At 42.1% G+C, this 24772-nt stretch overlaps 1 long non-coding RNA gene across 2 annotated transcripts in view; it reads right to left on the bottom strand.

The window, feature by feature from the left end:
* The window catches only part of LOC310845812, a 38075-nt gene extending 13684 nt beyond the window's left edge, over positions 1-24391 (bottom strand). For both annotated transcript variants that reach the window (XR_014564964.1, XR_014564965.1), the window contains exon 1: positions 24106-24391. This is a non-coding gene — a long non-coding RNA (uncharacterized lncRNA). The remainder of the gene's footprint in view (positions 1-24105) is intronic.
* Between the last annotated feature and the right edge of the window lie 381 nt (positions 24392-24772).

The raw sequence follows: 24772 nt of genomic DNA, 5'->3' as shown, positions 1-24772 counted from the left end.
CTATGCATAAAAATGTGAACATTTCACTATGTTAGACTCAGACCTCTGGCTAATCCACGCCAATACAGCAATACTGCTCAAGCACTATATAAGTTATAACAAACAACCCTTATTTCTCATCTGTCTTTTTAAAAAAAGAGTTTTATAGTTTTAGTATATCATGTCTATGTTCTCGTTTGTTTTTCAAAAACCAAAACGCATGCTAGTGGAGAACAAAACACTCTTGCACAATCAAATCTAACCAACATGTTAGCACCCTATAAATGCATATTGTTGGCTCACATAAGCACCAGTAATTGGGGTAGTGTAAATGACTATGTCATAGACATAGTCTTTATACTTGTATCAACCTGACCAGAGGTAATGGTTATTTTAACGCATTATGAAAGAAAGTACCTGGTGTACTGTTATGGCATAAAGGGGAGTCAGATGCAGAAAAACTGGGATCACTAAGCAAGACGGGGGAGAAATTAAACAAAATGGAAGCAGCTCAAATTGGGGAGCCATGTTATTAGAGCAGATGTAGAAAGGCATTCCTTCTGAAGTAGAAAACTGGATGACTCAGGAGGTTTCGGAATCCTGAATCTTTGAAAATTCACTTTGGTAGTATAGTGGTCAAAAATGGTTTAAAAACTTAACGTGTGCCATTTTGATTGTATAAGTTGTGGGAGAGGTTGTCTGACAGTGTACATGCAATGGTGTACATACCTTGGGTACATACAATGAATTTCATGAAGGAACATGGCAATCCGCACACAGCTTTCATGCCATTTCCTACATCAATGTGAGTTCCATGAAGGAAAATTTAAAATAGCTCTTAAGAGGCCTAGCTCATAATACTGGAATCTGAGGTCATCCAATAAAGCTAGGCAATACAAAAGGAAGTACTTCTACACACATAACTAAACTATGGAATTCGCTAGCGTAAATACTGTAGTAGTGATGGGTTGGTACCCAACTAAACAGATCTTCTATTGCAAAGACTTTTAGCTGCACAGTGAGAGACTATGTCTGGCTCAAGTCACTCAGCGAGTTGAGTGGGATTTGAACTCTGGTCTCCCAGGTCCTAGTCCAGCATTCTAACCACTACACCACACTGGCTCTCGGAGGTGGTATGACTTGGAATACTAGTTGCTGGGGTTCACAAACAGGAGATTGCTATTGAACTCATGTCCTACCTGGAGGCTTTCCATGGGGAGCCAGAGTGCCACTGTGAGAACAGAATTCTGGATTAGATAAACCTCTGGTTTAATCCAGCAGAGTTCTTTTTATCTTCTTAGGAGTAGTTCTCAAATTACTACAATTCCATATGTCTCCGAGTTCATATATGACAGTCAGTGCAAATCCTTTATGTGTCTACTGAGACATAAAGTGCTATTGAATTCAATGAGTAATTCCAGGTAATAGAACTGTGGCCGATGTGTGTTTTGCAACATGATAGCGTCCTCACAAGTCTTGCAGAGAGCAATGTTGGCCACATCATGGATCTGGAAATGGAAACACTCATTAGGGTCCAGACATGCATATTTCACCTTCAAAAAAGGGGCATTTGTATGATTTTATTTTCAAACCACAAAATACACACCTGAGGTTGTTTGGTCCTTGGCAGCGGACAGGACAAATTTTCTCACTGTGTGCCTAGGTTACACCTGCACACACTTGGTAGTTGTGATATTGACACAGATCCTCAAGTTATATTTAAATGCAACCTTTATAGAAGCGTTTGTCTTCATTCTGGGCAATTTGTGTTTCTTGCCATTAAATCCCAATATGCATTGAGACATTGTGCTTGGACCTCTACTCTCTTCTCCTACATCTGTCTTAAGACTGGATGAGTTAACTCTCCGTTGATCAGAGCTAATTAATAACACAAGCCTCCCACAAGTTGCCACAAAAAGAAAGTTTTCTTAATTTGCACCATTTCTGGTGGAGGCTTTTCCTCTTAACTCCAAAAACCCCCCTGCTGAACCTAAGGGCCTCTCATAATCTTTCTCTTCCCTTCACGTCACTTTTCACAGGCTCCTTGTAAAGGAAAGTGGGTGTGAAACATTGGCATAAGGTAGGAGCTGTTCAGACCAGTTAAACATTACAACAATACATGTTGATTAGGCGATATTTTGGCCTCCTCCTTTGCCACATTCTACTTGATGACATCACCCTGTCTCATAACTCCTCCAGCCATGGCCAGTGGAACAGCAGTAAACACCAAATGGCTGTTGTAGAAAATGTCGAAACCACAGTTCCAGGGGGGGAAATAAAAAGGAGAAGGAACAGCCAGTTCTCCATGGGCGTCTTAACGCTCAGGCTCACGTGGAAAAATCCCAAAGAAGTTGGAGCAAGCTGCTTCGCAACAATGGTTTAGGATCCCATAGTACTTCCATAGTTTGAAGACACTGAAGCTTCCCTTTACCAAACACATGTACGTCTGTGATATCAGCCCCTTATAAAAATACCAGACTAGTTAATTAATCCTTATAAAAGCAGAACAGCTACAATACATGAAAGCTATGATTGGAATAAATACCAATGTGAAGTGTAGAGTTTTGGACCACTATCATGCCTTTTATGATATAAAGAGTCCTTAGTGGGACTTTTCCTGTAAATTGCAGGTTCTGGAGTAAGCTTGGGTTTGGCAAAGGCCAAAACAAGATGCTTACTGCTGGCATAGCCACTCTTTTCTGGACTGAAGAACATTATGCTTAACATTACCAAATAGGTGTTTCACTCTAAGCTAGCACATGATAGTTTCTAATGAGACGAGAAGGGGTGAATGTTGGCCATGATTTCAGCAGTGGATGCATTACTGGGAAGGTAAAAGCTAACTAACATACAAGCAAGCCCACTGTACATCCAGGCTGCACAGCAACATGGAGGCAAGGAAGGCTGCTTGGAACTAGGCTGTCAAAGCATTGTGTAAACTAATAATGGCAACAATAATTCTAGTTTCTATGCTACAGTGCTAGACTACTGAGGTTCATGAGATTTAGGTGAGCAGAAGCTACTTACCAATTCTTATCTCTCAGCAATTGCTTCTACATATTATTTATATGAAGCATGTGATGTTCTATGTGCATTCTGGGAAAAGTCTATATGTCTATGCCAGTGTTTCCCAACCTTGTGCCTCCAGATGTTTTTGGCCTACAACTCCCATCATCCCTGACCACTGGTCTTGCTAGCTAGGGATGATGGGAGTTGTAGGCCAAAAACATCTGGAGGCACAAGGTTGGGAAACACTGGTCTATGCTATCGATGAGCATATGTGCATTGGCAGGCACAGGAAAGGAAAGCAATAAATGGGATCAAATCTTCACTCGCAACAGGATTCTTTTTGTGCGGTACTTTGCCAGTGTACAGGAGGACATCAAACGAGCTTTTTCAATATTTAGAGAATTGCCTCCCCAGGGAAATTCATCTGATGCCTGCATTGTTGTTTTAAGCACCAGGTTAAGACATCTTTATTCTCTTGATATTTTTAAATGAACCCTCCTTATTTAACTGTATAAACCAACCTTTACAAATAGATCTCAGGGCTGTATATGAATGAGTTTAAAATTACAAATGCATTCTAAATACAAAACAACAATGCAATAAAATGAAGAGGAACAAAACCCCTTAACCAGTTGAAAATCTGGGGCAAGCCAGCCAGATGGTCAGGGTGTAAATAATGAAATAATTATTATAATCTAAAACACCCGGTTATACTAATCTGGGTGTTATAGATTATAATCTAAAACACCCAGGTTTTGACTGGGTGCTGAAAAAATGGTGTCTGCCCCAAATATTGCTTTCTGGGGGGGAGAGGGGGGAAGGGAGGGCATTCCTTGATTAGGGTGCCATCACCAAAAGAGACCATGTCTTTTGTGCATACATAAGGCTCCTATTAGGATGTGGGTAGTGCTGTGGTCTAAACCACTGAGCCTCTTCGGCTTGCCAATCAGAAGGTCGGCGGTTCAAATCCCTGTGACGGGGTGAGCTCCCATTGCTTGGTCCCAGCTCCTGCCAACCTAGCAGTTTGAAAGCATGCCAAAAAGTGCTAGTAGATAAATAGGTACCACTCCGGCGGGAAGGTAAACGGTGTTTCTGTGCACTGCTCTGGTTTTGGTGTTCCGTTGCACCAGAAGCGGCTTAGTCATGCTGGCCACATGACCCGGAAAGCTGTCTGCAGACAAATGTCTGCTCCCTCAGCCTTCAAAGCGAGATGAGCGCCACAACCCCAGAGTCGTCTGTGACTGGACTTAACTGTCAGGGGTCCTTTACCTTTACGTTTACCTTTAAGGCTCCTATACATGGAGCACAGCAAAGAGTCTCCTTAAATCTTATGGGAAGGGAAGTAATATTTTAAACATTGTAATGAGTCACCCCTTCTAGGAGACCACCTGCTGCTTGTTGAAACAGCACATGCTCCAGTTCTGGAATTCTTTCAGAAATTCTCCTGATTTACGTAGGAATTCAGGAGGCATAGAAAGCAGAGTAAGGCAAGCTAGAGAAATGATAAAGGAAAGGAACAGTGGAAATCCTTTCATCCCCTTGTAATGACACTAGACTTCTTCTCTTATGTGGGAGAATGTTAAAAATAATGCAGATATATTTACCACCTAACGACTGCAATTTATGGCTGAAGAGGAATACGTTCTCTTTATTATTCAGTCATCAGATTTACGAAGTGAGTTTGCTCTGAGTAACCACAGCTATCCCAGTGGAAGCATCGAGTTGAATAGCAATTAAAGCATCCCGTTGCCAGGTGTCAGGCTGGGTCTTGCAAACGTTTATGTCACAATATGCTAACAGGATTAAAGTCGACGGTACGGAAGCAACTGGAGGTTTGCCTTGTGCTTCGCTTACCGTCTTGTGTTATCTTTGGTGTCTCATGCCTAAAAACCTAATACACAGCTACACACAGTGGCGAAACGTAATACCTTAAATCTCTGCCTTGTTCATCTGTTTGGCAACAGAGCCCGGAGTTATTGTTTCCAGAAATGGCAGAAGCAAAATGCGACATGCTCCCGGTGCCAAAGTAAACGGATGAGTATTGGCTGGCGATTAACATCCCCTCCCTGCTATGCCAATTGTTAACACATACCAATTAATTCTTTCTAACAAGCCATTTCTTTCCACGGAACCATCACTCACTAAACTTGGACAGCCCTCTCTGTGGATTTAAGTTACAGCAAAACTGCTCCCCCCATGCACTCTTTTGAATTCATATCAACACCACACCGCTCCCCATTCCATGCCACCAGAGCTGAACATCTCATGAGACACAGCAGAATGCAAACCTGCTTTGAAGTCTTCTCTTCCTTCTGTGAAGCCCTTTGCTCCCACTTGGGGTGTATACAGGCACTCTGTACATGTTCAAACCCTCTCTCTCCTCTTTATTATTGTTTCATACGTCCCAGGTCTGAGGGCAGAACCCTGGATTAAACTGAGCCCTGCAAGGTGATAACAGTTTGGGGTTTTTTAACAACCAAAAAACCCTCACTGAAATTAACAGAATTAAAGGTTTCCGTGTTACAATGGCTTTTTACGCAGTTGATCCTGAATCTTCCTGATACCGTGGTACCTCGGGTTAAGAACCTAATTCGTTCTGGAGGTCTGTTCTTAACTTGAGCTACCAATTTAGTTAATAGGGCCTCCCACTGCCGCCACACAATTTCTGTTCTCATCTGGAAGCAAAGTTCTTAACCCGAGGAACTATTTCTGGGTTAGCGGAGTCTGTAACCTGAAGCGTCTGTAATCCAAGGTACCACTATACTTCCATGAAACACCACAACCTATTGCTAACCTGAAGGACTGCCATTTCAACACTGGTAAAGCAGAAGGAAATGTTAATTAATTGCCATGATAGCCCAAGGAGCCCAGAGTGATGTACATAGTTCTCCCTCTCCCCACAATAGACCTGTGAGGCAGGTTGGGCTCAGAGGCACTGATTGGCCACCCAGTGAGCTTCATGGCCAAATGGGTATTTGAACCTTGGTCTTCCAGTTCCTAGTCTGACAAAGCGTGTTCTCCTTCATGGAGAGCACGTGTTGCGGTAGGGGCCGCCAGGACACTCCAAAGTTGGGGGCGGGCTAATTGATTGTTGGCCACTGATGCGATTGGGCTTCCTTTGTTGTTGGGAAGAAGTTAATGTTGCCATTTGTTGATTGATGGCCAGAAATGCTAAAACTCTTTGCACAAGGCTAGGGCTTCCTCTTTTCGCCTGTGCATCGGATTGCACATCCCCCCTCCCTATATTTAGGGTTGGTCGCTTTGACCTTGCTATGCCTGTCATGGGGTCATCTGCTCTTGGGGCAGGGTCCCGGTAGGAATTTTGTCCATCTGGCTGATTAGCTGGGGCCATTTGGTTTTTGCCTACTGCATAGCCAATCGGTTGTGGTTAGGCATTGGTTTATGGTTTGGTTGGTTGAGGAGCATGGATTGGCTGTGCCTGCCCCTCTATTGCCGCTGCAAGGGATTCCGTTAAAGGAATACAGGGGCTAACTATTGCTTGTCCACCCTGTCAAGGGGGCTCGGGCCATTGCAAGAGCTCCTGGTTGCATTTGGGAAAGGCTGAGGGCAGGTTCCCTGCTCCGTCGCTACCCCCAAGTGTATTCCCCTTTTCTGACTTTCGCAGGCATGCGGAATGTCAGTCTGTCCCCCATGGGGGGGCAGATAGTCGCAACCAATGCCTAAGCAACCACTCACATGTTTGTATTTTAATAAAGTTGTGGCCAAAATTATGCCAAAAACTTTAAACAAAAATTTCTGTGTGATGTGTGAGTTATTGGGGTGGCCCTGGGGACCTTGACACGCAATCTGATTGCTATGCCATACTGGCTCTCTTAAGATGAAGATGACTGACCAACTCTAGAAGAAAATGGGATGTTCTGCTGCTGCACAAACCCACTGATACATCACTGTCATGGGAAACCACCCCTGGAAAAAAAAATGAGGTGCTGCTGTATTCACATCTGCCTTCATCTGTACACAGGTGGACTTATATGTGAGTTTAATCAGTTAAGTTAAAACTTTAAGTTAAGATTACAAAGTTAGCTCTCTTTTTCCACATGGAAACTAGTTTGTAGAATCTTAGAATTGTAGGGCTGGAAGGGACCCCAAGAGTCATCTACTCTAACCCCCTGCTATGCAGGAATCACAGCTAAGTGGGGGGGGGAGCCCTTTAAAACATTGGGGAAGGGGAGATGATGGGTCTGAAGCAGGGTTGAGATATGTACAGTGCTTTTTTAAAAAAAATAGGACATACAGTGCTTGGAATGCATGCTAAACTGCAGCGTGTGAAACACATCCTAAATACAAACCCTATTAAGTAAACACAAGTATAATACACAGCAAAAAGCATAGCAATTAGCGCTGGGTGCTGAGCTGAGATTGTTGCAGGAATGCCTGGGAAAGATCAGTTGTTATTTTAAAGTTATTATATTTATGCAGCACAGTGAATACACACAGCCTGAGCAGAAATAACAGCTCGCTGCCCCAAGAGCTTAAAATCAAAGGTTTGTCAGTGCAGAGCGGCTCTAGCCAGAGTGGACTTTACACTGAACGGATGCTGACAGTTCAATTTTGTGAGATCCGAAGCCCACCGTAGCTTTATAATCTTGCCAATAAAGCAGTGGTTGATATTTGGAGGAACTAAATGGCCCATAGCTGCCTTTAATATGTTTCTTTTCTTTTCTTTTTTTCTCTAGGAGAGAGTCCAGAAATGTGAGGGCTTAAGTTCTGAACCAAACACATTACTTTTGGAAATGTATCACGATAACCTAGCCCTAGGGATTAAGATTTGTTACTGAGGAATAGTCAGTAGGAAGTAAGAGGTTTCTCCTCATATGCCATTCCAAGACCCCTTGGCCCTCTTGGGGGGGCGGGGAGAGAGAAAATTCTATTTCCCTAATGTCTTCAGACCTCTGGAAAATCTATCAATGCCAGTTAGACACAGGTTTCCACCCCCACCCCCCATGCTAGCAGTGGAACAGAGGCCTCCACACTACTTCAGAATGGGCATTTTAAAAAATAATGATTCTCATGCATAACCAATGTAGACTACATTTGAGGCACTGACTCAAGAGGCGAAAGCTGCTGTATCCCATTACTCATATCCAGAGCCACCAGGACTTCATATGTACAAAGAATTATAGACTTGCAGATTCATCTTGACTTTTCCTGAAGAGAAAATATAATAAACTAGTACAGTGGGTGAGGCAGGTTAATCGCGCGCACGCACAAGATCTCAGAAGAATGACGAAGCTGGGCGTCTTGTTCCAGTTTTGATGGATTTCTTCCAGTGATCAACTCAACTTGAGGAAACAACGTTTTAGGAGTCTGTGGCCTATGCTGCGAATTTGACTCTCTGCAATAACTCTTGTAAACTTGTTTGTAAAGATTGCACGGAATTTCTTTGGTTTAAAACAAGGAACATGGCCATTTTATTCTTCTTTCTCAAACAATCAAGAGCTTCTAGTTTGGAGCAGCAGGTTTGGGGCAAAGCTGTTCATTTTTTCAGCTGTGTAGTTTGGGTTATTGAAAAACTGCAGCTTCAACTTACTTCAGCTCATGGGTAGGTGTTAACCCTATAATTTATACTGAAGTAATCCTTGCCATTGGGGCTATAACAGATTAATATTTGAAGACTCCAAATCTTCACGTTCTGAAAGCTTAGCTTGCAGTCGTAAAACTACTCCAAGTGGTAACAAGTGATTGAGAGGAAAAAAATCCGTGTTAAGTTTTTCAAATATATATCCAAATGTTTTTTCTCCTATAATTTCTTCCCAAAACAAAATGTTGTGCAAGCAGAACCAAAACAGTAGTTAAGGAGGAACTTATTGGAAAGGAGCAACTGTACTTTATATATTTTAAACTGTCAACATATACTCCCAATTAATCTTCTTTACACTTAGTGTAACCCGTTCCTTCAACCTGTTCTCATGGGATTTGTCTTCTGGCCTATGAAAATCTTTTTATTTTCTCCCCTGAAATTTTCCAGCTTGACAAAGTCCTTTCCTGACAGATGGACAGAGCAAATAATATAATTTTCCAAGGCCAGGAAATGATGCTGCTGTTGATACACCCTAAAATGGCACTGGTTTTTGTTGTTGTTGTTGCTGTACCACACTGCTGACCGAGCAGTTTGTTTTCTTCCTGGGCTGGGGCTGGCAAGACAGCCCTTCTGTCTAGAGCAGTTATTAAAAAAGAAAACCTAGTCTATTTGTGCTGGCTGCTTCTTTAATCTTCCTGTAGTCATGCAACTCTCAACATATATTACTGCCTGTTGTTCAGTTCGGTGTTATGATATATACACAGTGCTTTTTTCTCAAAAATGTTTAGGGGTACTCTCATTTTCCTACTCATATTGAAATACTGCCCCTCAATGAGGCCAAACCTAGATTTACAAAATGTTTAGGGGTATGTGTACCCCTGCGTACCCCCCAGAAAAAAGCACTGTATACACATATATATTTTCTTTTTAAAATCCCTTTTGCTAAAGCTGGACAAATGGAATACCTGAGCACTGGGATGCATTTATGCAACCAAAGTCTGTATTTCCTCATAGACAATCTTCCACTGAGCCAGTGAGAGCCAGTATGGTGTAGTGGTTAAGAGTGGTAGACTTGTAATCTGGGGAACCGGGTTCACGTCTCCGCTCCTCCACATGCAGCTGCTGGGTGACCTTGGGCTAGTCACACTTCTCTGAAGTCTCTCAGCCCCACTTACTCACAGAGTGTTTGTTGTGGGGGAGGAAGGTAAAGGTAAAGGTGATTGTTAGCCACTTTGAGACTCCTTTGGGTAGTGATAAAGTGGGATATCAAATCCAAACTCTTCTTCTTCCTCCTCCACGGTTAGCTTGACAGTAGTATGTGAGGTTGGAGCACAGAGCAACATGGGGACAGTAACGGATGTGAGCCTTGTCCTTTTACAGTGGGCTTCATTGCAGCCACATAAAGGTCTGAGTTTTCTGCACAAAGGTCTTCTAGGAGCGTGTGGAACAAGGCCAGTGAGGGCCATGGCCTGGTCAGAATCTCAAGGGTCTGGTAGAGAGGCCTGGAGTGCCACACTAGCGTTCCCTGCTCCTAGTTCTTTAGCTACTTATAATGCCAAAGCCAACTCTTGCTCTTGGGTGGATAGTGCACTTCCTCTCACTCACCGAACCTGGTACCCCTTCTCTTGCCCTAGAAAACTAGATTGGCTGTGAGTTCTGGAAGACCTGCTCCCTGCTTTGGATGCCTTTTCCCACCTGGCCTGAGACGGCAGGGCCCTGACTGACTCCAACTACAAAAGCTGACACTGCTGAACAGATACTTGGGCTGGGGTGTTTTTAAGGAGGTTTTATTTTGGGGGGGGGGCGTTGTTGTTGATGTCTTTTATTTGTATCTTTATTTCTAGATCTTATAATGACTTGTGTGGAAACTCTTCAATTATGGTTGTGTACTTTTTGATGTGTTTTATTGTTTATTACTGCTTTTGTTATGTTTGTAATTACGTAGTCTTTTCATGTTGTAAGCTCCCTTGAGCATGGTTTTAAACTATGAAAAGGCAGCATGCAAATTAAACAAGGATAGGAAGACACCTCCCTGAGATACCTTGCAGTTTTAGAAATCTGGCACATACTGAAGGATGCACGCCAGCAGTGGGAAGAAATCAACCTCAGATTTTGTTTTTTGTTGGGTAAGATTAGGCTGAACTTTATTAAATATAGTTTTACATCATGTACTTTAAAATATTCCCTCAAGCACACACTCCTGTTTTTTCTAGTAAAATATATCCGGTAAAAGTATTTATTCCTCATGAATGGTTCCTATTTAGTTCAAGTTCCTTCCTTCCTCTTGAGGTTATTAAACTGGTTGGTTTATTAATTCATTATTAGATGTCACTATTCTTTAATTATAATGTGGTTTATGTCTCTGAAGTCTCCTCCCCCTGGAAAAATGGCCAGTCTATTAGACGAGCCCAATAGATCATTCTGACAGGGTTAGAGACTGAGCCCCTCAAAAGGGCATACAGTGTTAGCAAGCAGTGGCTGTTGATATGCCCTAACTCCCAGTTGCTATTTTCCAGCTGCTGTGCTATACATAAAAAAAAAATATTTAAAACTGTAACGTTGTTTGCTCAAAAACACAACTCGCTGTGTATTTTCCTTCATTCGACAAATGTGTTAAATATACAGGTTAAGCATTCCATTTAAGAGACATATGGCAAATAAAGGCACCTTACCAAGTCTCACAGAATATAAACACCTTCTGGAGATAATGAATAAATATTCATTGCACGCAAGAAGAACATATTAACCTTTCGGGCTTCGGATATTTGCTTTGCTCATGCAAAGTCAACTCTTCTTTTCGAGACAGTCTTTAACTCGATCGTTTCTCAGAACCACTGAAGGAACACAGAGGACTTGAAGTGCTCAAATATCACATGGAGGAGGGGGAAAACAAGTTTCTGTGCTATCTTATTGTAATTGCCAATTTAGTTTTAATGAAATGTCAAATGCATATTATCTGCTGCCACTGCCAGCTGTTTCAGATTTTTAGAAAACGAAAATGGTGGTCCGGAGGAATTTGCCAAAGATTTCATAGCTGGCTTATTTCCGTTGGATCCATCTGCTAGATAGTCCTTTCAAAGGGAAATCTCCATTATCCATTGTCTGCTTGAAATATGCTATTGCTGGATGTTATGGGGTGAGAGACATGTGAACTTATTAACATTATGAACATGATACTTATAGGCTGTAGCTTACTGTGCTTTATATTGGATTAGGTAAGCTGCTGTATCAGCTCTGACCTGTATGGAAAATCTATGTGGTCTTTTAGATGAAAATTATATTTATATACCTTCCTCCAGCAAGCACATCAGGCAACAAAGGCAGAGCCTGACACAACATCCCCAAACCTTTGAACCAGTGTATTTTCCTGGTCCTTGGCTATGGTTGGTTGCTGGACTCAGTTCACTTGTCATTAACTTGTCATTAACTGAGGCCAAGCTCCTTACTCTAGATCTCCTTGTATCTAGTCCCAACACGGTATCTGTGACCCCTCATGCAGTGCTCTAGGTTCTGGATTGCATCTCACTCAGCAGAGCTGGTACGTAGACCGATTTGCCTCAGGAATACAGATTGGACCATTAGCTTTTGCTCTTTTACAGATCTATGGTGATGTGGCCGGGAAGGCCACAAACAGGAAGAGAAGCCGAGAAGCACTCCAGTGCCTCTTGAGACAGATGGATGCCAACAACTGGGGCTGGTGGGAGTTGAACAACATCTGGAGAACCACATGTCTTTCCCCTTCCCATTTCAGAGTACCACAGTCATGTACATATGCTAAGAGTTTATCCTGGTGTCCTGCTCATCCATTCCTAGTTCCCTTGCCTCCTTTTTTCTCCATCCAGTTTTTATACAGATTTGTGAGGGCCCCACTGTTAAGCACATGTGTTCTCTAAACTGCACTACATTTCAGCAATCATAGTAATGGAAAGTTCCCTCCTTTTTGTCCCAGCAATGCCTCTTCCATTTTGCTGAACAGGTCAAATAAACATGTGTCTCTTGAAATCAGGGTTTCATAAACACATCCGGCGCTGCCTGACTAGAGACACCTTTCCTCTTGTTCTGAGGTATTTATACAATTTACAGCAAGCTGTCTTGGAAGGTTGACTGACACTCTCCAGCATAGCCAGGAGCATCTGCAAACTCTGCATATTAAATTAAGAAATTTTCTCTCTCCCTGCCCCCCGCCACATCCTCACAAGTTCCTACAGGAGAACAATTTCACCCCTCAGCATTTTGCCTTTGGCGCAGTACAAGGTTAAACTTTCTTTTCATTAATCCTGACTTGGTGCCACTTGAAACACCAACAACAAAACAGTTAAAGGAACATTCTGTGCCCTGTTACTTATCTATTTGTCTTAATGTGCCATTAGCATGATTGACTCTGATAATTTAGTTTAAGGCTCAAGTGTCTATACAAATATTATAGATTTGCACTGCTGTTTTTAGACAGCCATCTGTACTGCCTCTTGAGCAAATATCAGGTTAAATCCCCATGGTTGATTACCAGACATAAGCATGCCAGCTGATATTATTTTATTGCCTAGAAGATTAGGACACTTATATTTTTAAGTGTTTTAATTTTTTTAAAAACAACAACCAAAAGACCTATTTTGGTGCCTTGAATGTGGTGTTGTAAAGGTGTTATGCATCATATGAGGCACTTTATTATTACTTCATGTATTCCAAGGCTAATCATTAAAGGCAACTTAGATGCCTCTAAGGCCTGCATCCTAGGCGGCTGCCTAGTTGGCCTAATGATAACACTGGCTCTTGGCTGAGGGGAGAATTGAACCCTGAAACCAGGTCTAGTCCAACACTCTAACCACTGCACTACACTGGTTCCATATTTCTTTCCTGAGGGCTCCAAACTGTACAGGTGTAGACAATAAAGAAGCGGAAGATACTTTGAGATTAAAAAAAAACACAAAACCTTTTTTTGACAAGGGTCCCACTGTACAGAAGAAATGTTCTATGACATGTAAAGAAGAAACTGCAGGATTACGAGAAACCACAACTAACACAGGTGTCTTTTACAGTGAGTAAAGAGTTTGTTGGAAGCCCACAGTGTATATGTGTAGTGTACCAGCCTCATAGTTAGTGAGTGGGATGCACTGGGAATCATTCAAAGGTTTGGAAATTAGCAATTAGTCATTTCATGACAGAGGAGACAGGAAGCCTAGACAAAGTGGTTATTAAAAGGGATCCATTTTTACGTTCAGGCAGGTTCCTACAGGAATCAGGTTGAAGCAAAATTCCAAATTATGAAAGCACCACTTTCAGCTGTGTAGGATAAAGTTGGTTTTTGTTTTGAGAAGCTAATTAGGTTTTTTATTATTATTATAAGTCTATTTATATCCCATCTTTGCACCTATAGGCACATTCATTGTGCTCCAAATTAGTATTAGTTGCTGGGAATTAAATCTTGATAGACAGCTATAGGCAGAGCTGGATGTCCGTGCCAAAAACACTCGATTCTGTGATAAGGAAAAGCAAATTCTGCTGCAATGGCATTATGTAAATACTGAGGGGAATGAATACGCATTAATGTATTATAAGTGCAATATTTGCTTTTTGGGGTTTTGGTAAAGTTTTAATTGATTTTTATTGAAAATTTATTCAGGAAAGGGGGGTAATCCTCAAAAGAAAAAAACACACAAAAGGGAAAAGGGAAAAGAAACGCTTCAGCTCAAATTAATGATACAATAAGCAACAAATGGAGACGTATGCCGGCAGAGCAGTGGGGGCAATCATTACCTACTATATATCCAAACATGGGTACCTGAAAACTACTTGAGTTTGAGATTGCAGGTCCCCCTTGAGTAGATGCTTGATTTTTCTTTCAAGAAGTAAAACAAATACATCTTTTGTTTCACTTTTAAAATGGATATAGACTTAAATTCTTATAGTTTTTAAGAGGGCTAGATAAGGGAGGGTATTTAAGAGGATATTTATGGAGGATATGGCTATCAATGACTACTAGCCATGATGACTACATTCTACCTCAGGAGCAGGGAACTGGATGCAGCCAACATGCCAGATCCTTACCCCTCCATGGGGCAACTTTGATGGGTGGGTGGAGCTGCCTACCCGTTGATCGCTTCATGCCATTATGACATCAGGTGACAACTCCCAAAGGGCTTGTTTTCAGTGCTGGTCAGCTAATAGCACACAGAGTGAGCCCCTTTAAAGGAGTGTCATCAGCACCAATCAGCTGACTCCGCATCTTGCTGATGGCACGACTCTGATTCTCAAAAAGTGTGGCAAAGCAAGTTGTGGTTGTGTGGATTTTTCTGGCTGTCATTTTGATTCCCCACCCTGATATGTTGATATTCTTGAAATATGCTGAGATATTACACACACACACAGTGGTACCTCGGGTTACAAACGCTTCGGGTTACAAACTCCGCTAACCCGGAAGTAGTTACCTTGGGTTGTGAACTCTGCCCCAGGATGAGAACGGAAATTGCGCTGTGGCAGCGGTGGGAAGCCCCATTAGCGAAAGCGCACCTCAGGTTAAGAACGGTTTTGGGTTAAGAACGGACCTCCGGAATGAATTAAGTTCGTAACCCTAGGTACCACTGTATGTGTGTGTGTATTTATATATATGTGTGTGTGTATATATATATAGATATATAGTTAGTACTGAGGCAAAGGAGTAATTGGAGATGTTTTGTGGACAGATTTGCACTGGTACACATTCTGGAGCAATAAACATTTTCCATTTTTGAGGTGTTTGTAGTTCTATGTAACCTGACTTCTACACCACAGGGCGGCTTTTTGTATTTTAAAGGATAATCATTTATTAGAAACTCTGACTTGCTCATAAACTATTCAAAGAAGGGACTCTGGGGCTTTGCTCATTAAAAAACGTGCTGACACTGTTGGTCACTTTGTTCTGGGAAGTTTTATGCTGCAGTCAGAGTAAGCATTCCATGCGTGGTTTGCAAAGAAAAATGGCCAATTGATGAAGTCAGGTGCCAGTCAGAGGCTGAGGTGAAGAGAGTGAGACCTCGGCATGGGAGAAAGGCCTATTTTACCCATTAAAATGACTTAGTGCATTGTCAACAGTGGAAGTGATGCTATTCCAGTTGAGTCCCCAGAGCCATCATCTGGCTGCAGCACTCTGAGAATGCAGGACAACTGAGGGCAGTTAACAAAGGCACCTTACTTTCCTTAGGAGGCAACAGTGGTATTAAAGCACAGTTTAAACATTTACATCTTTAAAATGCAAAAGCACGAAATCAGTTTTCTCTTTGTTCCCCCCTCCCCCATGCCCATAAATTTGCTCTATTTGTCCCCATCCTTCAATATATTTGTCAGCCTAATATCTTCTCTGGTGTGCTAGTTTTCCACATGAAGGTTCTTCTTCCTCTCCTTCTCCAACCCATTGCAGTCTGCAGTGCTACCACCTGAACTCTTACTTGTTATTTGTAAGATATATGCCTCAGTGGGGATTAATCTCAGGGTAGCCATGTGTCCACCACACTTAAACAACTATCATATTATGTAACACCTTGTTTTTAACAATGTTGATTCCTTTTTAAATTCAGAATACCTGCGTTATTCATGTTAAATAGTTTGATACGGTACATTGTATGGTATATTTTTTCCTCACATTCTAAGGTTCTCCTAACACCTTAATCCTTTGCTTTGATAAGGTGGACCTTAAAACAATGTGCAAACATATTTTAAAATAATTAAAATCTGAAATCCACTACACTCAGCTGCAGACGCAGGGAATAGAGGCTTTCACAGCAGCCCCGCAGCGGAAATGGGACAAATGGGACAAAGCAACGGGGTGGGGGGGCAGAGCAAAATCAGGAGCACACAGGGGATCACTTTTTTTAACACTGTAGGTTCCAGGGTTTGGATCCTGAGTTGAGGGAGCTTTTGCTTCTCTCCTTCCCTCCCGCCTCCACTTGCCTCCTTCCCATCCTCTCCCTGCCTATGGTCAGCAGCAGACTCTGCTCTGTGGGGCTTTCGGCGTGGCTCCTCCTCCTCCGAGGAGACCCAAGGAGACTCCCAAGTCGGTGGAGGGCAGCGGACCCGCTGCTGGGCGCCCCTGCTGGGCAGGCACCGTGGTGCATGGCGCCACTCAGCCAAATGGAAAAGACGGCCCTGTATGGAATTGCTACCATAGGATATAGCAAAGGCCACAAACTTGGTTGGACAAATTAATGGAGAGTAACTCTTGCCAGTGGCTACTAGCCATGATGGCTATAATAGCTCAGTACAGGTATACTCTGAATACCAGTTACTGAGGATTACAGAGGTTATCCTTCATCTAACCACCAAGACAGAGTTCACAATAAAGCAAAACTTGATGGGGTTTCTGTAGAGAGCAATTCCTGAGCGTATTGCAAATCTAGGTCATCCCTTGCCCCAACTGATACCGAAATGGTAACACGGAAACAATTCCTGAACCAAAACACAGTTACATAAGAACAGCAAGTGCCTATGATTGTATTTGTTCTTTGTGCTCTGATGACAGTTGTAAAAGTTGCACATGCAACTGCTAGCCATCTGCAAAACCCACCAGAGATTGCAGACTGGCTTCAGCAGTAATGTTTTCAGTATTATAAAAGATAATAAAGCTATAAAGAGGCAGAGGCAGCTGCTGGGATTCTCTGCTCTCCAGGTGTTGTTTATAGGCAGGCAAACAGGCACCTTTCAGAATACTATGCTTTAAGGTCACTCTGACTGCAGGCAGTTGTCAGAGATTAAAGGTGAGCTGAGTGCAGATGAACGCGAACAGCATATTTGCCATATGTGCCTGGGGAGCTTTGGCATGTTTTTTGTTCTTAGCATTCCTGTGCAAAGCCACAGCTTTCCATATTGGATGGTAAAGAATGCAGTATATCATTTGCAGTGCAATTCTATACATGCCCACTCAGAAGTAAACTTTGGTTTGTTCAATTGGACTTTCTCGTAACAACAATGTAAAGAGAGCCGTGCTGGATGTGACCAAATGACCATCAAATCTAGCATCCTGTCCCCATCCTTTTCTCAGGGCTTAAAATGGCTTATGATCCTCCAGTCTCAGCTCAGCCAGCTGAAACCCAGCTGAGCCAGAATGGCGGACTTGTGGTAGAAGATCTCTGGCTGGGCTGGGGTTGGGGCCCTACCCTGACATACTAGCCCAGCTGAAGCAGAGAATTAATCATCTGAACTGGAGACCCACTGGATCCCTGGTTCAAATTGTTAGTTCCTGCCTCAGCTGGGCTAGTATGTCAGTGTAAGTCTCCAACCCTGGCAGATCTGAGCAAAGGATTGCTTCCTTTTGTACATAATGGAAGCTGTTGGCACAACCTTTTATTTGTTTGATGGCCACCAATTTGGGCAGCATTAAAAGTAGATTAGACAAATCATTGGATGAAAAGGCTTTGCTTGAAAACTGCATGGCAATTTCTTGAGCAGTGTACAATCCCCCCCCCCCCATTGAATAAAAACAAACAGTGTCAGAGTTCTTTGAGACTCTGCAAAGACAATGTCCCAGGTGTAAAAGTCAATGAAATACAAACAATTCACCATGGTATTATATTCTTTGGCTGTCCTTGAAGTCTTTTTTCTTTTGCTACAATTTCTACCCCAACCATGTTCTCTTTTTCTTCCCTTGCAGTTATGTTTTGTGTTTTCTAAATTACAGGTTTCTAAGGGAGGATGATGTCATCTGTCATGCAGCGCTTAATAAATATGAGCAACAGGGAATATATTTTAGTTAATAAGTAGTTAAAGAACCCCATCGAAACATGCTGGGCTGTTTATACTTGCAACGCAGTCCCATGCGTGGTTACTCAGAAGTAAGCCCCACATTCGTTAATGGGGCTTACTCCCAGGTAAATGTTCACTGTCCTGCAGCTCAGTTATAGTCATAGCCTAGTCATAGCCTAGTCACTGGCCAAAAGGCCCATGCTGCCTTGCTTCCTATTATCATCTCAAAATGAGCACAGTGTAATTTTATTTCCCACTGTTTCTCTTCTTAGAAAACAGGGAGCCACTGTGTGCACATGGCTCTAGATCATGGTCAGCATACACCAGGGGTCAGCAACCTTTTTCAGCCATGGGCCGGTCCACCCTCCCTCAGACCATATGGTGGGCCAGACTATATTTTGGAAAAAAAATTGAACGAATTCTTGTGCCCCATAAATAACCGAGAGATGCATTTTAAATAAAAGCACACATTCTACTCATGTAAAAACACGCTGATTCTCGGACCATCCGTGGGCTGGATTTAGAAGGCATTTGGGCCGCATCTGGCCCCCGGGCCTTAGGTTGCCTACCCTTGGCATACACTAAAAAGAGAGAGATCCTTTTGGCACAACACACATCATAAATATACTTTCTCCAGAATCCCCCCTGCCTGAATGCTAGGACCTTTGCGTTTGGCTAGGCAAGCAGGTGAAAATGGCTATGGCCTTTGCAATTTGATAGCATGTAGTAGACCATCAATAGCATTTCAGTTTGCACAACAGCTCACAAAGCACCTTTGGGTGGAAAGCGGCTAACAAGTTTAATTTAATCTAATAATCATCATCATAATAATCATAGTTTTGAAAGGTCTGCTGGCCTCTGTCTTTAATTTTCAAATTTACCAATTGCTGGAGATTTCAACAAAGTCAACAAAAATGTCAGTGTGGTTTAAAGGCACATGATGTAGTCACTTTGTTGAAGCTAAGCAGATTTGGATCTGGCCACTGTTTGGATGGTGGTCCATCTGGGAACCGCTGTTTGTTTGTTTGTTTGTTTAAATTTATATACAACTTGATTGTTTCTTTGTTCTGGTACCAGGGCCCAGGAATGGATCATATACCACTTGATTGTTCTTTTTTACTTATAAAAAGCCTTCAATGTGCATGGCACTTTGCACACTATAAGAAGACTCGTTCCTGTGCCAGAGGTTTTTTATATATCATTCACCATCTTTATCTGCAACATTGAGTGAATGTAATCTTGCAAACCTCACACCACTGCTTTTTTCAGGTGGAAATGATAGCATGTGGTTAATTAAATTCATGCACACCTGAATCTGTATAGGTAACCAGGTTCATTAAGCAATGAAAATATTGCAGTCTTGATAATACCTTAACAAGTCTTTTGCACATCATTACAATGTCATCTACCTGAAAGATGAGTGAAGTGTTTGCACTGTTAATTAATCTACCCGTTCTGTATGTTTAGGTCATTAAATCTGAGGTGTTGCGTTTTTTCCCAGACAGAAGATGTCATGTGCCCGAAGAAAAGGCTGAGCTTTGAAAGTTTGGCTATTCTTCTGCCAACAGATGGCAGTTAGCTAATTAACTTTGAGAGATGCTTCTTGTTGTTAAACACCAAGAGCAAAAACTAGGGAGTTCTGGTAAATGGGGTCTTGCTAAGACCTGCTACTTTACCCTTGTGCCATTCCTATTAATTTCATAGGGTTTACATAATGAGAACTTGCCAGGGGATTCAGCCTTTGAGTACTGGAATGCTTGTTGTGGTGACTCTAAAATAATTTAAAAATGTCTAAAAACACAAAGGACTTCACCTTCCATTGACAGAAAGGCTTTGTCTAGCCACAAACCCCAGTGGAGTGATCCTGCTGGCAGTTGGGGTGGGGAGAATCAGCAGAAGACCTCTCCCCTTTTCTGCCGTTGGTGGGACTGATGCCCATATCCAACCCCAGAGCTGCTAAAGCAACAGAGGATTGTATTTAATGGCAGCTTTGCTCTCACACCCAGTTTTCTCTGACCCCCTACTCGAGATCCTAGATATTGGAGCCCTCTGCATCATTTCCTGTACAGAGGGTGCCCCAACTCTCAGCAGCAGCTTTGGGTGGGGGGAGGTGTTGCAAGGGGCCACAGTGGATAGGAGCGGTTAGCAAAACATGAACATAAATGGTTGACATAAATGGAAAAGCCTTCGATACAACTCATGGTTCGATCCAAGGGGAGGATTACTTACCTGCAAATCCCAGATTTTTCTTCTTCTTCCTGCAAGATCCCACTGATCTTTTTGACAACAGTGGCAAAGGGCCAGGAGGTTTAAATAGGTACTGCTGAGGTGGGCAGGGATAATTAATTAATTAAATTTGTATAGGAATGTTTAAACCTCTCCTGGTAGCCCAGGCCATGGTGGGAAGGCACACCATTACCTTCCTGGTTATCAGATTGATCATTTGATAAGCAGAGAGAGCTGTGTGTCTTTGTATGTGTGTTGTATGTGTAAGACTATGAGTTAGCCACTCTCACTGCAGACATGTGGTTCCTGGAGTATGGGCCAATGGTCAGGGCAGTCTTGGGCCCCCAAAAATCCCCACCCCACCCGTCTTCTTCTTTGGCGATCACTTCTGGCTCAGTAAGATTGTCTTCCATGAATATGGTCTTAACGGTGTGTGTGTCTGTGAGTGACTGTGGAGGCCAGTTCTGGATCCATGCATTCTTCCACAGTGGGGACATAGGTTTCTGGGTGAGAGTTGCCAAGCGTGCCTTATACTGCAATAGCTTTGTAAACAAGCATTTTGGTTTCCCTAAGAATGTCCTGGTCCTCAAACACTCTGTGATTCAATCAGGAGAAAGCTGCACTCGCAGAGCTCAGGCGATGCTGGATTTCAGCATCAATATTTGCCCTTGTGGAAAGATAACAGTCCAGGTAGGAAAACTGACCAACACTTTCCAACGTTACATCATTAAGCTGGATTTGTGGCACTGCAGAGGGATTGTTTTGTGCTTGTTAGTGCAGCACCTTGGGGTTTTTTCATATTGAGTGAAAGGCCAAGCTTTTCTTAAGCTTCTGCAAAGATGTTTAGGATAGTTTGAACCCTTTAAACCTCTACTAGCAAGCATGAACCCTGCCTTCATTTTGCCCTGCTTTATTTTGCCCTGCAAGTAAAAAAGAAAGGGGGGGGGGGACCCAAAGATTATTTAAAATAATCTTTTAAAACAAGCCTCCTATTTCACGGCTTGTTTCTTTTTTAAAAAGTCCTCCTAATATGAGGTAGCTTAATTCAGGAACTGTCATGCTTTGGGGAAATAAAGAGCCTAAGCCCCGTGTAATTCAAAACATCAAATTATATGGCCATGAAAAATTAGGGTTTCTAATGGCAATGACAACTGACAGTCCACTAAAAGCGATAATGTGAATGCCACTATAGAACATGATATGTCTGTCTTTGCAGCCTGCTGCATATGGAGATATAAATTATCCAGTTAAGCCAGAGATGGAAATGATGGCTACAATCCAAAACAGACTCTACCACATGAACAAAGACTGGAGATTCTGAGCGGACTAGGTCATTAGTTTTGTGATTAGACCAATGCCCATCCATGCATATTTCTAATTAAGTGCTTTGCATTGAAAATATACAGGCCTATAGCAACAGCTTAATTTAATACACATTTAACCACCATCAATGAGATGAACCCTTTAAATTTAATCTAATATATTTTTATTTCCAATTGATTTCTCAACTTTTGACCAGGAGAAAAATTATGTACTGCAAAACCAGTTAAAATCCATTTAAAGGCACAAGAACCAATACAAAGCAATAGAACAAACACCCTGAAATCACAGCTGTCAGAATGGCAGCACTACAATCAACCAGCTGTCTCAGCCCATTATCCCCAGAGGCCTTTCTAAATGCAAGAGTCTGAAGGCCAAAGATAACAAGCCAAGTGGTTCTCTAATAAACCAATTCCGTCCCTGGAAAGCAAAGTCCATAATAACAGCACCACCACCAATAAGTCCCTGCTCCTTGCAGAAGACCTAAGCATATGGAGAAGACTTGAACATAATTCATTTATTTGTTTAATCTCACAATATTTATACACTGCTTGATTGCAAAAAACAAACAAACCCAAAAGGTTTACAAAAAAAAGACATATGCAGCCATTTAACTGTACAGTTCAGCTACTAGCTATGAAGTAGCACACTAAAGTAGTTACTTTTAAAAACTTGGGTCTCAGCTACACAGCTGCAAATAAAACATTTTAAGTGTGTTGTAAAGTGCATTATACAAATGTGACACTAGATGGCGATGGTGAGTTATGGCAAATTCAAGATATTTTTCTAAAAAAAATTAAAAAGCATTTTTACAACATTTTCTTTAAAATGTGTCTAGATTCCTCCTTGGTCTTTTTCACAAGCTGAGTTCTTTCTCTTCAGTTTGAAAACAAAGAAAGTACCATGGCCAATGGTAGCACACTCAGATGTTGCTACATGCTGGGTTTGACAAGGTGGTCATATGAATGGGCCCTGGTAGCATAACTACTAGAATTTCTCTCTTCCTGTCAGATATTTCACTTAAGTTTGATTTCTGAGACAGTTTTCTTCACAGCACGCCAGGAATGCATAACCGGTAACCGCATCATTACTTTTGCTCTGTGTCATTATACTAATTGGGGCTTTCCTATCTTAAACACATTTTAGGCAAACTGGGCTTGTTTCTTTAATTAATCTTCTTTAATAGAAGGAAACTGGGTGAACCCAGGAAGGTCAGAATCTGGGTCCTTTTTTGTATAAACTGTTCAAACCATGTAAACGGTTTCCCCCCAGACAACATGAGGCAAAAGGTTGTTGGATGGAGGTTTGTTAATAAATGATTGAGAGGTCAGTAGTTCTAGGATAAGCATTTGATAAGCCACAAACTATTTGAAGCGATGTGTCCTTTGATCTGCCAGAGCCTCTGGCACATAGAGAAATGCCATCGTGTACCAAAGGCCTTCCTAATGTTCCCAGTGATGGTGTGCAAAGAATGCTTCAAAGACCAAGGTAGGTGGTGGGTGGGAAGGCCTTTCACCTCAGCTTGATTAGTGGACCTTTAAATCAAGAGACTGACCTTCCTTTCAAAGAGAAGCATCTGCTTGCATTAAAGCAAATACATTCAACAGTCTATGAAAGACACTTGGTTTTTGTCTATGGAAGACACTAAGTTGCGTCTCCAGAGTTTTGGTATTCAAGCCTATTCACCACCACTCAACAGCCTTCACCTGCAAAGTCACTTTTAGATGGGAAGATGTTAGACAAGTTCCACCTCCCATGGGTTTCCCTGCTATCTGTTGGTTGATAACTGGCACCGACAACACGCTCTCAGATTTCAAATGTGCCCTCTGGTTCAAAAAGGTTGCATTTCCACCGTAAACAATGCCAGCTTTCCCCCTTGCTGCCTACTTCTTATCCAATGCACAAGATCCGTGTGATGCCATATCTTCAGATTCCTCTGCAAAGCCATGAAGACTTTGGCGCATCATATCAGTCCATACATAATGCTATAACAAAGCTACGTACATCATTTAACGGAAACAAATGCATACTCCTTTTCTATTTAGCCCGCCCACCCCGCCCCCGTTTGCCGCATTGCATATTTTAGATTTTAAGCCCCTTTTGACTTTTTTCACATTGTAAAGTGCCTTGCAACATTGTCATCATAAACACATATTGGCCAAAAGCATTCAAAAATTTCAATTAGAGCTTAAAAACAGCAACAACTCAATAACATTTGGCAACGCCAGCGCAAACTATTTGCATGGAAATGAGTTTTTAGACACCTGCTATCGCAAGAACTCAGGAAGTTGCAACAATAAGTTCTTTGGGAAGCCAACCTGCAATTGTTGGGACATGCCACTTCACCACCAATAATACTATTGAGAGAATTCCCAGAAATGCAGCGACTCTCAAGAGAACGTCCATCCCATTCCAATAACAATTCAAATGTCAGTAAGTTGGAGCTGTGGGCAAAGATGAGGTTCAGCCAGCAGACAAACAGCTAGGTTTACTCTATTGACATCTTAAACTGCACATTGCCCTCTTTCTGACGACAGTTGATGGTTTTCTGGTTCTTATGGAAACTGCAATGTTTAGATTGACTCTCTACTTCCTGTGCGTGTGATGGGTTCTCACTGTCTGCAGATCTGTTTCTCAGAAAAAGCTTTCGCCCACCACCCAGGAATGTTTAGAAATGTTTATTTGTCTGCCTGTGTATCAGCATGTCCATGGCTGTGGGGGCGCATGTTTGTAAGTTGAACTAAGTTTAAGTAAACTTTCTGGTTTGACGCTGATAAGGGTCAGATGAAAGTAATCACTGAAACGGCTGCGTGGAGCAATAAACAGAATAACTTTGCACCTCATGTCTCCCTTAAAGGTAGCACCACACTGATATTATCAAATGGAGAAGTGTAATAACATATTTGAAAACCAGCGTGCATTTGGACCAGTCAGTGTGTTGCACTAGTAATAGTGAGGATTAATTGTATAATTACATCATTTATA

Source organism: Podarcis gaigeae (genome assembly GCF_964106915.1).
Source record: "Podarcis gaigeae genome assembly, chromosome: 5".
In the NCBI taxonomy this organism is placed as follows: Eukaryota; Metazoa; Chordata; class Lepidosauria; order Squamata; family Lacertidae; genus Podarcis; species Podarcis gaigeae.
The sequence above is the reverse complement of the archived record's forward strand: the minus strand, read 5'-3'. Positions and strand labels throughout refer to the sequence as shown.